This window comes from Scyliorhinus canicula, chromosome 5 (genome assembly GCF_902713615.1).
Source record: "Scyliorhinus canicula chromosome 5, sScyCan1.1, whole genome shotgun sequence".
Classification (NCBI taxonomy): domain Eukaryota; kingdom Metazoa; phylum Chordata; class Chondrichthyes; order Carcharhiniformes; family Scyliorhinidae; genus Scyliorhinus; species Scyliorhinus canicula.
The window spans coordinates 32328862-32344796 of record NC_052150.1 but is presented as its reverse complement, the minus strand read 5'-3'; the positions used below and the strand labels follow the sequence as shown (position 1 = coordinate 32344796).

Below are 15935 nucleotides of genomic sequence, written 5' to 3'. Positions count from 1 at the left end.
CCTTTAAAGTATGTTTATGAAAGTTTTACCACTTAATAACACACAACCAACTAAAACACAAGAAAGCAAAAAATTACAAACAACGTAAAAGAAACAATTGACTTAAATACGATACCTAAAACCACGAACAGCTGACAGCGTTAGATCCTTAAAAAAGAAAATGAACGGCTGCCATCTCAGGTAAGACCTCTCCACTGAACCCGTTATGATGTATTTAATTTTCTCTAAGTTCCCCAACCAATCAGAGGCACTGGGTGGAATGGGAGACCTCCAACCAATCAGTATCTACCCCCAGGCTATCAGCAAGGCAAAAGCCACAACATCTGCCTCCACCACAGAGTGGACTGCCGGTGAATCCGAAACCCCCAACATGGCTACCAGCGGATGTAGGAGTCATTCCAAACGGAGTATCTCAGACATGGTGTAAAAATGGAAGCACAGAAGCTGGTGAGTTTGGGGCTGGACCAAAATGTATGGTCAGCTGGGGCAAGCGACCAGCGATTACATCTGTCCTCAACATTTGGAACAGGCCTATTCATCCTCGCCTTGGTCAAGTGCGTCCAATGCAACACCTTGATCTGAATTAGGCCCAACCTAGGTTAGGTGGGTTACTAGGTTAGGGATAGGGTGGAGACGTGGGTTTAAGTATGTTGCTCTTTCCAAAAGCCGGTACAGACCTGATGAGCCGAATGGCCTCCCCTTCTGCACTGGGGCTGATTTAGCACACTGGGCTAAATCGCTGGCTTTTAAAGCAGACCAAGGCAGGCCAGCAGCACGGTTCAATTCCCGTACCAGTCTCCCCAAAAAGGCGCCGGAATGTGGCGACTAGGGGCTTTTCACAGTAACTTCATTGAAGCCTACTCGTGACAATAAGCGATTTTCATTTTCATTTTTTCATTTCATTTCATTTCATTGTAGTGATACTGTTCGCTCCGGGGCACATGAGGATGCAGAATTTTTAAAAATGTTTTTATTAACGTTTTAACTTTTATACAGAATTACAAATAAATACAAACAATAACCCTTAACCAAATCCAAAAACCCCAAAAATGACCTTTCAATCCAAGAAACAATAACTCCCCCAACTTACCACCCAGTTTATACTCTCCTCCACTTAACTCCCCTTTCACAGCTAACAGTAACAACTCTTTGAACTACAATATAAATGACCGCCATCCCCAGTATAAGCCTTCAACCGACCTCCTCACGGTGTTTTGACTTTCTTGAGGCACAAAAACTCCATTAAGACCCCCAGCCATGCCGAAGCACTCGGCAGCGTTGCTAGCCTCCAGCTCAACAGGATCCGCCTTCGCACAACCAGTGAGGCAAAGACAAGGAGATCTGGCCCAGCACCCGTCCACAGCTCCAGCACATCGGAAATACCAAATATAGCCACCATTGCACAGGGTTCCAATTCAATATTTAGGATTGCCGACATGGTGGTAAAAAGGGACCTCCAAAAACCCACCAGCTTGGAACAGGACCAGAACATGTGTGTATGGTGCCGTGAGCCCTGTCAAACATCACTCACACCTATCCCCCACCCCTCAAAAAAACAACATACCTGTGATAGTATGAGTAGTGGTACTATGGTACCTGGGAGCGTGAGCTGCTATTGGTGGAGAAGGCTCGCTGCCCATTGGCCCGAGTGTTGCTTTCTCATTGGTCAAGACGAAGGTAGCTCCGCCCAAGAGGCGGAGTATAAGAACCCATGTTTCCCAGCAGCCATCGTTCTTTCTGTACTCAAGCTGCTGGGGAAAGTTCTTGTAGATTAAAGCCTTCGATTCGGACTACTCCTTCGTTTCAGTAGTTATTGATCACACATCAATTTAATCTACAAGTTTTAAAGGATGGAGCTCCGCATCAAGCCGGAGCGTCTACGACTCAGCCCCCATGCAGCCAATGCAGCAGCCACATTCGAGCACTGGCTGGCTTGTTTCAAAAGCTACCTCAGTACGGCGGAAACCGTACCGACGAGGGAGCAGAAGCTACACATCCTCCACTCGTGCGTCGGCACCACCATCTACACCCTCATCGAGGACACAACCGACTACGACGCGGCCATGGAACTGCTCAAAGGACACTTCATCCGGCCGGTAAATCAAGTTTACGCTCGGCACTTACTGGCCACGAGGCAGCAGAACCCTGGTGAGTCGTTGGACGATTTTTACCGTGCCCTCCTCGTACTGGGGAGGAACTGTGGCTGCCCACAAGTGTCGGCTAGTGAGCACACTGAACTCCTCATCCGAGACGCCTTTGTTGCGGGCATGCAGTCCCCACAGAACCGCCAGAGACTATTAGAAAGAGAAACCTTGAGCCTCACGGAGGCACGGGCCCTCGCTACCTCCCTAGATGTCGCGAACAGAATCGCCCGCTCATACGCCGCCGAGTGCGCGGCGGCCCCCTGGGCAGCGTGGAATTCAGCCTCTCTCTCCCCCACGGACTCGGACTCCCCCCAGGCCTGCGCCGCAGGATGCCCCGAAAAACCCGCGGGGCTCCGCTGCTCTTTTTGCAGCCAGGCAAAACACCCCCGACAACGTTGCCCATCCCGATCGGCAACCTGCAAGGACTGCGAGGACAAGGCGGTCGCTGCAGTCCCGGGCAGCGACTGCGGGATTCCTCCTCCTCTCTCTCCAAGGGCCCCGTGCGGCCCGCGAACCTCGCTGCCCCCATCCCCCAATGCCACGTGCGACCTCTGGGCGCCGCTATTTTGTGCTTCCGACGCCATGTGCAGGGGACAGGCGCTGCCATTTTGTCCACCCCGTACCATGTGCGACCGATGGGTGCCGCCATCTTGGATCGGCTCCGAGGACCCCGTGGGTGACTACGCACCGCCCAATGACGACTCCGACTGTCTGCCACGACTCGCTTCAGTCACTCTGGACCAGTCTCGACCCCGCACCCTCTCTACGGCAACAATGAAGGTCCTGCTCAACGGGCACGAAACAACCTGCCTATTGGTCTCTGGGAGCACGGAGAGTTTCGTAGACCCTACCGTGGTAAGACGCTGCGCTCTCCCTGTCTATCCTGGCAAGCAAAAAATCGCCCTGGCTTCTGGCTCCCATTCAGTGGAGATCACGGGGTTTTGTATAGCGGACCTCACGGTCCAGGGGAGGGAGTTTTAAAATGACAGACTCTACGTCCTCCCCCACCTCTGCGCGACCACACTCCTGGGGTTAGACTTCCAGTGTAACCTCCAGAGCCTAACATTTAAACTCGGCGGCCCTATGCCTCCCCTCACTGTCTGCAGCCTTGCGACCCTCAAGGTCAATCCCCCGTCCTTGTTTGCAAACCTCACCCCAGGTTGCAAACCTGTCGCCACCAGGAGCAGACGGTACAGTCCCCAGGACCGGACCTTCATCAGGTCCGAGGTCGAACGGCTTATGAAGGAAGGGGTCATCGAGGCTAGTAACAGCCCCTGGCGAGCGCAAGTTCTGGTGGTAAAGACCGGGGAGAAGAATAGGATGGTCATAGACTACAGTCAGACCAACAACAGGTTTACGCAGCTGGATGCGTACCCTCTTCCCCGTATATCCGACCTGGTCAACAGGATCGCACAAAACAAGGTCTTTTCCGCGGTGGACCTCAAGTCCGCCTACCACCAGCTCCCCATCCACGCGAGCAATCGCAATTACACTGCGTTCGAAGCGGACGGGTGGCTCTACACTTTTTAAGGGTTCCCTTCGGAGTCACAAACGGGGTCTCGGTCTTCCAAAGAGAGATGGACCGAATGGTCGACCGATACGGTTTACGGGCAACTTTCCCGTATCTCGATAATGTCACCATCTGCGGCCACGATCAGCAGGACCACGACACCAATCTCCCCAAATTCCTCCAAACCGCAAAACTCCTGAATTTGACTTACAGCAAGGACAAATGCTACCGACCGTCTAGCCATCCTCGGCTACATAGTGCGAAATGGAGTGATAGGCCCCGACCCGGAACGCATGCACCCCCTTATGAAGCTCCCCCTCACCCACTGCCCCAAGGCCCTGAAGCGCTACCTCGGTTTCTTCTCATATTACGCCCAGTGGGTCCCCAAATACGCCGACAAAGCCCGTCCCCTCATCCAAACAGCCACGTTCCCCCTGTCGACGGAGGCCCGCCAGGCCTTCAGCCGCATCAAAGCGAATATCGGAAAGGCCACGATGCGCGCTATCAACGAGTCCCTCCCCTTCCAGGTCGAGAGCGACGTGTCGGACGTAGCTCTGGAGTACTCATCGACCACACTGAGAAAACACGTGTTACGGTCGGTGGAGGGGAGGGGCCCTTTGAAATTCCCGCTGAGGCGCTCAAAGGGGCGGAAGGCCTTCGGCAGGCGCGCACGGTCTGGCTGGTAGAAGTGCGGTTTGCACTCCGCACAGACCTGGCAGAACCTGGTGATTGTCCATACATCCTCGACGGAGTAAGGCAGATTGCGGGCCTTTGTAAAATGGTACAACCGTGAGACTCCCGGGTGACAAAGTCTGTCATGCAGGGCCCGGAGTCGGTCTACTTGTGCGCTGGCACATGTACCTCGGGATAAGGTGGCTGGGGGCTCGTTGAGCTTACCGGTGCGATACACAATCTCGTAATTGTAAGTGGAGAGCTCGATCCTCCACCTCAAGATCATATCATTCTTGATATGCCCCGCTGCGTGTTATTGAACATGAAAGCTACCGACCACTAGTCAGTGAGGAGAATGAGTCTCCTGCTGGCCAGGTAATGCCTCCAATGCCACACAGCTTCAACGATAGCTTGGGCTTCTTTTTCGACGGATGAGTGCCGAATTTCTGAGGCATGAAGGGTGCAGGAAAAGAATGCCACGGGTCTGCCTGCTTGATTGAGGGTGGTGGCTAGGGCGACATCTGATGCGTTGCTTTCCACTTGAAAGGGCAGCGTCTCGTCTACTGCGTGCATCCCGGCCTTGGCGATGTCAGCTCTGATACGGGCGAAGGCCTGTCAGGGGAAAATGGGTGGACTGAATGAGTGGGCGGGCCTTGTCTGCATAGTTTGGGACCCACTGGGAGTGGTACGAAAAGAACCCCAGGCAGCATTTGAGGGCCTTGGGTCAGTGGGGGATGGTGAGCTCCATGAAGGAGTGCATGCGGTCGGAATCGGGCCCCAGAACTCCGTTCTGGACCACATAGCCGAGGATGGCTAAGCGGGTTGTGCTGAACATGCACTTCTCCTTGTTGTAGGTGAGGTTTAGGAGAGTGGCGGTGTGGAGAAATTTGGCAAGGTTGGCATCGTGGTCCTGCTGATCATGGCCGCAGATGGTGACGTGTCTTAGTACGGAAAGGTGGCCCGCAAACCATACCGGTCAACCATTCGGTCCATCTCCCTTTGGAAGACCGAGACCCCGTTGGTGACGCCGAAGGGAACCCTGAGGAAGTGATAGAGCCGACCGTCCGCCTCGAAGGCCGTGTATGGACGGTCCGCTTTACGGATGGGGAGCTGGTGGTAGGCGGATTTGAGGTCTACCTTTGAGAAGACCCGGTACTGTGCAACCTGATCGACCATGTCAGATATTCGTGGGAGGGGGTACGCATCGAGCTGCGTGTACCGATTGATGGTCTGGCTGCAGTCCACGACCATTTTGTATTTCTCCCCAGTTTTAACTACTACCATTTGGGCTCTCCAGGTGCTGTTGCTGGCCCCGATGATGCCTTCCCGAAGCAGTCGCTGGACCTTGGACCTGATGAAGGTCCTGTCCTGGGTGCTGTACCGTCTGCTTCTGGTGGCAATGGGTTTGCAATCTGGGGTTAGGTTTGCGAAGAAGGGAGGTGGGTCGACCTTTAAGGTCGCGAGGCCGCACACAGTAAGGGGTGGTAGGGGCCTGCCGAGTTTCAGGGTTCGGCTCTGGAGGTTACACTGGAAGTCCTGAGTAGTAGAGCAGCGCAGAGATTAGGGAGGACGTAGAGGCGGAAGCCGCTGAATTCTACGCCCTGGACCATGAGTGTGACCATACAGTACCCCCCGGATCGCCACGGAATGGGATCCGGAGGCCAGGGAGAGTCATTGATTGGCAGGGTGTACCGCGAGGGAGCAGCGCCTTACCATATCCGGGTGGATGAAGCTTTCGATGCTCCTGGAGTCCAGCAGGCAAGAGGTCACGTGTCCGTCGATCTTAACGCTGGTCGATGCGGTGGCCAGGTTGTGCGGATGAGACTGGTCGATGGTCACTGAGGCGAGTCATGGTTGGTCGTCGCTGGTGTCGGATGATGCGATGCCCAGGGGGGCACGGGTCCTGGAACGCTGGTGGTGCCCATGTGCCATGGGGGAGATAAGATGGCGGCGCCTGAAGATCTTGGGGAGGACAAAATGGCGGCCCCCATGAACCGCATGTGGCGGGGATTGAAAAAGATGGCGGCGCCCATGGGCCGCACGTGTTACACGGAGGGGAAGATGGCGGCGCCCACTGGCTGCGCTTCGTCTAAGGAGAAGAAGATGTCAGCGTCCACTGGCTGCACGTGGTCTGAGGGAGAGAAGATGGCGGCGCCCACTGGCCATATGTGGTCTGGGGAGGTGAGGATGGCGGCGCCCATTGTCTGTAAACGAGGGGGGTGGGGGCGATAGCGGCGACAATGCAGGCCTGGCACACCGTGGCGAAGTGCCCCTTCTTACCGCAAGCTTTACAAAGGGCAGCGCGGGCTGGGCAGCATTGGCGGGGGTGTTTCTGCTGGCTACAAAAGTAATATCGGGGACCCCCGGGGTTCGCTGGCTGGCGCGTGGTGCAGGCGTATTGGCTGGGTAAGGCCCCCGCTGGGGCGGCCGTGGGGTCCACGATGCGTAGGAGGGGTGGGCCGCACGGCTTGGGGTGTAGGCCTGGTCACCGTCATAGAGAGCGCTAGCTTCTTTGTCTCTGTGAGATCGAGCGTGGCCCCTTCTAAAAGTCGCTGGCGTATGAGGAAAGATGTTGGAGCTCAACCTCGAGTACAGTATCTGTAATTTCTGAGCCTCCGGAACACGGCCTGGCGCCGAGTTGATGTACACATCGAAACAAGCTAGCCAGTGCGGAAAGTCATTTTTGGCGTCGCTTGATTGCGGATCCAGCTGTAGGCGATCCGGCTTGATACGGAGGTCCATCTTCTGAAAATCTTAGAGCAATAAATTGATGCACGATCAATTGCACAAAGACGAGAGTTGAATACAACTGAGGCTTTATTGCTCTAAGATGTGTGGCCTCCCACAGCAGCTGATGAAATGGCTGCTGCACGGAGGACACACATATTTATACTCCGCCTATTGGGCGGAGCCAGCAGGCAAGGACTACCGTCGTACCTGTAGTACAGGTCCATCACCTAATATAGGTGCAACAGTGGTTTACCACAGTGTGAGATGAGGTTGAGGAGAGAAACTAACAGTGAGTTAATGATCATCCCAGATAGGGGCATAAAGGTTGACCAGGACTACTGTGGGTGCTCGACAGGGAGCCACAAACAATAACATATCAACCGTTGGGGTCAGCCGTAATCTGAGAAGAGGAGAATTGGACTCTTTTAGTAATTAAAATCGCTGTACCCCTGGGCCCAGCTTTTGAAACTGGAATGGAAAATTTGCCCAACCCAACCCTTATGTAACCTGGTCTGATCCCTGATTCACAAATTGGTCTCCTGCAAAAAGGAGTTTAGGCTCTTCAGAATGAGCGAAAGCTCTCGCCCGTTTTACAGGGCTGTTCAAACCCCTAACGTTCCAGGTAACCAGGCGGACTGGAGGATTCCCACCACTTTTGGCCAAGTGTAGCGCGCAGAACTCTTCTGCAGTACACCAGTTGAGGCCAAACCAGTATTTTATACGGGTTCATCAAAACTGTGATGGCATTTGAGTGGATTCGAGAATGGTTCCAGCGATGAGAAACTTCAGTCATGAGAGATAAATTGGAGGCTGGAGTTGTTCTCCTTGGTGAAGAGGCGGTTGAGAAAAGATTTGATACATGTATTCAAAACTGACCTCCGGTGGCGCGATGTAAGGGGTGGAAACCGGACCATTTTCTATCCTTTTTTCCAGCATCACGGGTCTCTAATTGCTCAAGAATATTCTGAAATTTGTTGTGCAGTGTTGTCTCTTATCTGCCACATGGAGATCCAAAGGATGAAGAGCTACACCTTGTTTCCACAGGGACCAGGAGGCCTCATGGCATACGCACCTTGAGAAGGGAATGGGAGCATGTGACCCAGGGTGCTCAATTCGCAGAGTCTGGCTCTGCGGACTTAGCTGCAGCGCTGGAAAAAGTTCAGTGGCCTCGTACAGGTGGGCACAGCAAATGAATGCATTATTAAAGAATATCTTCCAACCACTGTACAAACAACGGCCGGGATTCTCCGAGCCTCCACGCCGCAATCACGCTCGGCACGGGGACGGAGCATGGGCGTCAGACCCACAATCGGGTCCGAAGCCACTCCAACAATTCTCCGGGGACCGCAGAATCGCCGTCAATCGCATGCGTGCAGGCGACGAGGCGCCAGTCGGGGGCCATTGAAAGAGGCCCCCAATGGCGATTCTCCGCCGGCAACTGGCCGGGTTCCCGCCGGCGTGGTTCACTAATAGCTCCACCAGGCGGGCACTTGGAGTGGCGGCTGCGGACCCAGTCTGCGGCCGCCCTGATGGGAGCTGTGGAAATCGTCATGGGGGGGGGGGGGGGGGGTCTCCAGGACAGCCAGGCTCGCAATCGGAGGCCACTCATCGACGGGCGTGTGCGATCTCGGGGGGTGCCTATCCTTTTGCTGCCGATCCGCGGTGTGGGTCCGCCATGTTGTGCAGGGCCGCCGCTGTAGGCTGCCGCCGTGCGTATGCGCGGACCCCCGGCCGGAAGTGCAGGGCCCCGTATCGGCAGCCGCAGCTGCGAGGAGCACTCCGGGACCCTACTAGCCCCTCAGGTAGGAGAATCACTCTGGACTTTCTCCAGGAAAGTTCAAAGTGATTTGCGCTCGTTTTCTCGTGGGCATGGGGACATAGCCCCATTATCAAAGAATTTTGCCGAACCTTTCCCACTGCACAACAGGCCACACCTCCATCACTCACCCATCAGCAATCAGGACTCATGCCAAACATGATCCACCTCACCTTCACATATTTTCCAATGCTGGCCAGCCTCACACCATCACACCACTTCTTGCTGCTTACGCATACCCCCTCCAGCTATTCAGCTATGGCAGGCACATCATTCAAATACATTCGAACACCCTCAATGACATTATACCCACTCTCTCTTTTACTGCAGGAAGCAACAGAGAACCAGTGAGGGATAGATATGTCTGCATTGCTTGGGCCCTCTGAACAAGATGGTACTTTACATCATGGCTGTGATTGAGGCTGTTTCACCCAGCATCGCAGAGAAGATTCAAGTGTCGCTTATGCCATTCCTCACCCTCATCCTGTTTTCGGCATGAAGTGCAAGCGACAGATGGTATGAACATGGACCTCTTTCTTTTCACCCCACTTGCCTAACCCCAACCTTACCCTTTTGCATTTGTGCTTTCAAAGACCCAAGGAATGCCCCCTGGCCACCCTCCATAGTCTCATCATGGAAGGCAAGAGCTACACGAGTCCTATGGTGGAGGAGCACCATCACTTTTATTTGTTGCTTGCAGCCACCAGCTCAAAAACTGGCAACACGAGTACCTGAGGGGGCAGTCGGGATCAGCACATGGTGAGTCACCAATTACGGGTGGGTTGCAATGGAGCCCAGGGGGGAGGCTTTGCCAGTTTCCCCGGATGAATTCTGCTGCAGAACAGTCAGATGAGGCCTTTGATATGGCAGCAAACAGGGAGGCACTAATGGACATCCTCAACAAGATAGACTGTTTGGCCTGCCAGTCTCTGATTACTGTCAAGAGGCTTGGAGAAGTCTAACAGTAGCTGGGCACAGGGCTTCACACAGAGCACATCTTTTCCGGTTTGGACCTAGTGGCCACTCCATGGGAACACTGACAGATTCAGCTGTGATGTGACGTCTGGTGGCCCATGTCTCAGCTCCCACTGCAGCACAGAAAGAGCAATGTCTCAATGTTGAGATACAAGGAGCTGCAGTGGAAGTTCAGACTGAGGTTACGAGAGCCACATAGACTATACATTGATGTAGTTTATATGGATTTTAGCAAAGCCTTTGACAAGGCCCCACGTGGGAGACTTCTAAAGAAAGCAAATGCACATGGGATACAGAGTAACTTGATAAAGTGGATTCAAAATCGGCTTAGTCGTAGGAGACAGAGGGTGTTGACAGGTGGCTGCTTTAGTGACTGGAAGCCCATGTTCAGTGATGTACCGCAGGGATCTGTGCTGGGTCCCATCATTTATATAAACAAATAGATGACTATATGTGGGGATAGGATTAGTAAGTTTTTGGGATGACACAAAGATTGGTTAACATTGAGGTTGAGTGTCTTGGGTTAGAAGAAGCTATAGACGAGATGGTTGAATGGGCAGATAAGGGGCAGATGGAATTTAACCCTGAAAAGTGTGAGGTGATACACTTTGGAAGGAGTAATTTGACAAAGTAGTATTCAATGGGCGGCATGGCTCTGGGAAGTTCTGAGGAAAAAAGGGCCTTGGTGTGTTTGTCCTTAGATCTCTGAAGGCAGAAGGGCAGGTTAATAGGGTGATGAAAAAGTCTATGGGGCATTCGCTTTTATCAATGGAGTTATAGATTACAAAAGCAGGGAGGTCATGTTGGAGTTGTGTAGAACTTTGATGAGGCCACAGCTGGAGTACTGTGTGCAATTCTGGTCGCCACACTGTAGCAAGGATGTGATTGCACTGGAGAGGCTGCGGAGAGATTCATCAGGATGTTGCCTGGAATGGAACATTCAAGTTATAAAGAGAAGTTGGATAGGCTGGGGTTGTTTTTGTTGGAGCAGGGATAACTGAGGGACAACCTGATTGAGGTGCACAAGATTAGGAGGGGCATAGACAGGATATTGAATGTCAGTCATGAGGGGACACAAATTCAAGGTGAGGTTTAGGAGGTTTAGGGCGGATGTGAGGCGAAACCTTTTAACCCAGAGGGTGGTGACAGTGCGGAATGCACTGCCCTGAAGAGTGGTAGAGGTGGGTTGTCTCACTAAAATGTACCTGGATGAGCACTTGGCATGTCATAACATTCAAGGCTATGGCCAAGTGCGATTAGGTAGGTAGGTCAGCTGTTTTCCATGAGTCGGAGCAGACATGATGTGCCGAAGAGCCTCTTTGGCACTGTATTTTCTGTGATTCTATGATTCAGACCGCTGCCTCCAGTACTCAAAGGGGCATGCATGCTTTCACAGAGGTCTGGTGGTCTGTGCCCCAACAGGTTATTAGGATTCTACAGAAGGTTTTGCAGACAGCTCACAAGGACTAAAGATGTTGGGCGCGATCCAATGGCCATGCTGCGCCGGAACAGCAGGTCGCCGTGGTGCAGTGTGGCCGATAGTAGCTGGGAGACCCCACTCCCAGGCTTTTCCCAGCTTGCAACACCTCGCAAGATCTGACTTTTTAGCAAATCTGCATTTTAGAGCGAGCCAGCTAGTCTCACTGTAATATGCAGTTTCTCGAGGCACCCGAGGCACTGGGATCTTTGTCTCGAAGACCTTGGGTGAACACTGTCCAGCACTGGTGCCCTCAAATGGGGAACAGATGGAATGGCACATGGGGATATCCCAGAGGATTGGAGGCCCCCAGGTGCATGCCCTTTGGGCAGGTGATACTTGGGCTCTGCTGGTGCCAGTTTGGTGTGTTGGCTTGGCACTCTGGCTGTGCCACCTGGGTGCCAGCCTGACACTGCCGCAGTATTTAGGTGCCACTGCCAGGTTGGCACTCCAAGGTTCCAAGCTGGCATTTTTATGTGTGCTAGCGATTGGGCTGGGGTGCCCTCTGTGGGTGTAAGGGAGGGGCGGCTTATGTACCTCCCATAATGTGTTGGAGCTGGTGGGCATCCCGATCTCTTGCTACACTGAGGAGTTCCAACGAGCGGAGCTCCTCGGTGTAGAAAACGGAGCTATGTGCGCACGTTCCCTGCTGAGGCCCCTTATTTAACACGGGTGGCGTTGTATTGCCATGTGTCTCTCAGCGCTACGAGCACTGGGAAACATGCAACTAAACGCGCTCGCTATGGGACTTTGTTCCCATTTAGTTGGGTTGCACCCGTTAACTGTTTTTCTCTCTCCACAGTATTGTGATCCCAGACCAGACACCAACAGTGTCCAGGATATTGGACAGAAACCCAAATTATTTTATTTTAATTCTGTAGTACTGTGAGGAAAGGAGACCTCGCTCCAGGAATGATTTCCCGAAGAAATAGGGATATGTTATTTTTAAACAAACATTCCTACTAACACGGTATTAAAATATCTTTAACATCACAGCAGAAAATAACTTACCATTATCCATTAAACAATGCTACTCAATACAGTGGATACAATACCCTTAACTGCTACCTTTATTCCCACTCAAACAAGAAAAACCACCTCAGCTCTCAATGCACTTAAATATCATTAGCACATAGGTTAAGTGGATTGGCCATGCTAAATTGCCCCTTGGTGTCCAAAAGGTTAGGTGGGGTTACGGGATTACAGGGGTTAGGGCAGGCGAGTGGGCCCAGGTAGGGTGCTTGTTCAGAGGGTCAGTGCTTGTTCAGATGGGCCGAGTGGCCTCCTTCTACACTGTAAGAATTCTACGGATTCTGTGGATCTAAGTGGTAATGGATCCATGGTGCAAGAGCCTGTTGTCCTCATTCAAGCTGAAAGCATTTGTGCTCCCACTACACCAGTGTTCTTGCAGTTGCCTCTGTCAGTCAGTCATCCGAGGATGCTCTTGCCGATGCTGAGGTGTTATAGTCCAAAGAAGGGCCCACAAGGCCCAGAGCAGCGCGGAATTATCCTGCCAGGCCATCTGCTGTCTCGCCAGCCAAGCTGTAGCCACTGGGGTAGCACTGCAATGGAGCACTAAGTCAGGAAACGGTGCCCATAAGAGAGCAGTAATTGAATGCACAAGTTCAGTTTTGTACTTATTCATGGAAGTATTGTCGGATGTAGTTTTGTTGACGGCTTCTATTTCGGGATTTTAGCCAGGATAGATGCTGTGATGGTACATAGCAGATGGATTGAAAGGCAGAGAACAGTGGAGCAAATGTGATGTGGGAATGAGCTCTCTGGGCAACCAGATTGTGAGTATCCGCTCACAGATAGCTTGTCAAGAATGAAGGGCATCCCAGCTGCCTCCTTCCTTCCTCCATCTTCTCCCAAAGTAGCCTCCGTAGGACAGCTTCAAGATAGCGAGGTTATGGAGGATGCAGCCGGCCACCACAATCTTGAAAAGATGCTCTGTTTGAGGGCCCACCAAAGTGGTCCAAACAGCAAAGCTGTTCTTGCAGATTGTTGACTGCTTGTTTCCTAATCCTCCCGATCGCTGTCTGCTTCTCGTTGCTGTTCACGTGTAGTCAGGTGGAAGAGAGGAGTTATGAGCCAGGTGTAAAGTGATTATCCATCGTCAGCCAGTAGCCAGCCTCTGGGCCTTCATGGCAGGCTGAAGACAGCAGGTATAGCTGCCTGCTGCAGGACAAGAGTCATGTCTGTTGTCAGGGCAGAAAGTATTCACTGCCAGGATCTTTGGGCATGACGGTACACCAACTGGATGTTGATGGAGTGATAGCCCCTGTAGTTGTGAAACATCACCTTGTTAACCTGTGTGACCCACAGAGCCATGTGCAGACCATCGATTGCATGGCACACTGGGCCACTGAGAACCCCCCTAGCCTGGTAAACCCATATGCTGATTCCTCCTGTCTCTGGCTCATTGGTGAGAAGGTGATGAAGCTCTTACTTCTTCCATATAAGGCCTCTGTCACCTCCCTTATGCAACAATGGATGACAAGCTGTTTATTGCTTGTGTCAACTACTCCCACCTGGAAGGGTGTAGAAATTTAGGGTCACAGTGACCTTGATGACATTGGAAGCGCCATCCTCTCCCTGTTGTGCGTCTTCGGGGTGGTTGGTAGGAGGGCACACAGTTCATTCACCACCTTCTTGGTGAAACGGAGACACCTCACACGCTGCTTCTGGCTGAGCTTGAAACAGGAGAAGCGGTCCCTGGTGTGTCGGGGCATCTATTAAGATCAATTCTCCTCCTTCCTCTGTTTACTGCTTCCACTCTCTGTGCCTGTGCTCCATCTGAAAATCATGCTGCTGCCAAAGGACCAGGTACTGCAACCAATTCCCCTGTTACTTTTGCCCGGTAGGCCTCCCAACTCCTCTGATCTCATTTCCAAGATCGGGATCACTTCCTTTGTAAATCCAAAATCCAACAACACAGACCAGAAAACTGCCATTAAATTTGCAACTGCAAAAGAAACTCCAAAGCATCTCACCTGGAAGTTAGACATATGCCTCTGTTGCATGTCACAATTTCCCGATAACGGGCCAATTATGGAACTAATATCCCTGTTACACCAGTAACCCCCCCTGTTATTTTACCAATATCTCTGGTATATCAGTAACACAATAGCAATATCACATTATGTCATTAACTCCATTATCATATTATTGCCCCAATTATATTAATATTCCTGTTAAGCCATAAACAGTCTGCTATTTCATTATTGCCCTCTTGAACAAGTGGAGCGCTGTTATATCACTGATATTCCAGGTATGCCTGTAACCCTCTGTAATATCATGGTTGTATCTGTTAATTTTTTAAAAAGATTCCAATTTATGGACAATTTAGCGTGGCCAATCCACCTGCCCACACAGACATGGGGACAATGTGCAAACTCCACATCGAACAGTGACCTGGGATCAAACCCGGGTCCTCGGTGCCGTGAGGCAGCAGTGCTAACTGCTGCGCCACCATGCTGCCCCTGGTGGTATCTGTTATATTATTAACACCATGTTGTATCATTATTGCGCCCATAATACTAATATCCCTCAGTTACATCACTACTATCCCTCCATAATAGCCCATTGTTTCACTGGTATTCTGTTGTATCAGTCACATCCCCTTGTACCATTCATATCCCACAGTCCCAGATGACCAGAGGCCACTTTCCCCTTTGAGGGGGAAGAGCTGACTGGTGGTGATTTAACCTGAGGATCACCACACCTCAGGCAAGGGGCAAGGTTTAGAAGGGGGGCCTTCATGAATAACCTCAGTGACACCATGTTATACCACTAGTGCCCTGCTATAGTAATAATACTTTGTTATTCAATGAATGCCTTTCCTGTATCAGTAATATCTTGTTAAAGAAATGAAGCAACTTGCATTCATATAATTTCTTTCAAAGCCTCGGGACGTCCCAAATGCCTTCGAACCAATGAAGTATTTTGAAGACTAGTCACTGTGGTAACATAATTTCACCCATACCTCTGTTACATAAGTAACAAACCCAGGTTATATCATAATGCCCCATTTTACCAGCAACTCCCCATTATTTTACCAATGCCCCCTGATAATATAACAGTCATGCAGTTGTATCACGACTGCATTTGTTACATCAGTAACATTACATTATCTCACTAACAGCCCTCTTATATGAGTGATTGGCTGTTATTTCGTTGATGTCCCTCATGATATGAGTAAAACCGCACTCTGAGAACATATATAAGCTGATCAGAAATGTGAGCAGGAGTAGACAGTGTGGCCCATCAAGCCTTCTCCACCATTCAGTAAACGCATGGCTAAACATTTCCTTCAACTCCATTTACCCGCTCTGTCCTCCGTATTGTTTAACGGTCCTTACTATTCAAAAATCTATATCGATCTGTCTTTCATCGACTGTGCATCCACAGCACCAGTCTAAGATAGAGAATTCCGAATATTCACAAATGCTGAGGGAAGAAACGTCTCATCTTAGTCCAAAATGGCTGACTATCCTGAAACTATGACCCCTCATTCTCGACTCTCCAGCCAGGGGAAACAGCCTTTCAGCATCTATCCTGTCAAATCCTCCATAGGAATTTTACATGTTTCAATAAAATCACTGCTAT

The 15935-nt window shown here is 51.5% G+C and overlaps 1 protein-coding gene across 5 annotated transcripts in view; it reads right to left on the bottom strand.

Moving 5' to 3' along the window:
• ropn1l (rhophilin associated tail protein 1-like) overlaps positions 1 to 15935 on the bottom strand; it is a 117625-nt gene that overhangs the window by 98722 nt on the left and 2968 nt on the right. The window contains exon 1 of one of the 5 annotated variants that reach the window (XM_038796872.1): positions 15211 to 15289. The exons of the other annotated variants lie outside the window; for them this stretch is intronic. The gene's annotated coding sequence lies outside the window, so the exon portion shown is untranslated. Of the gene's footprint in view, positions 1 to 15210; positions 15290 to 15935 lie in introns of those variants that run through there. 5 annotated transcript variants of the gene reach the window in all.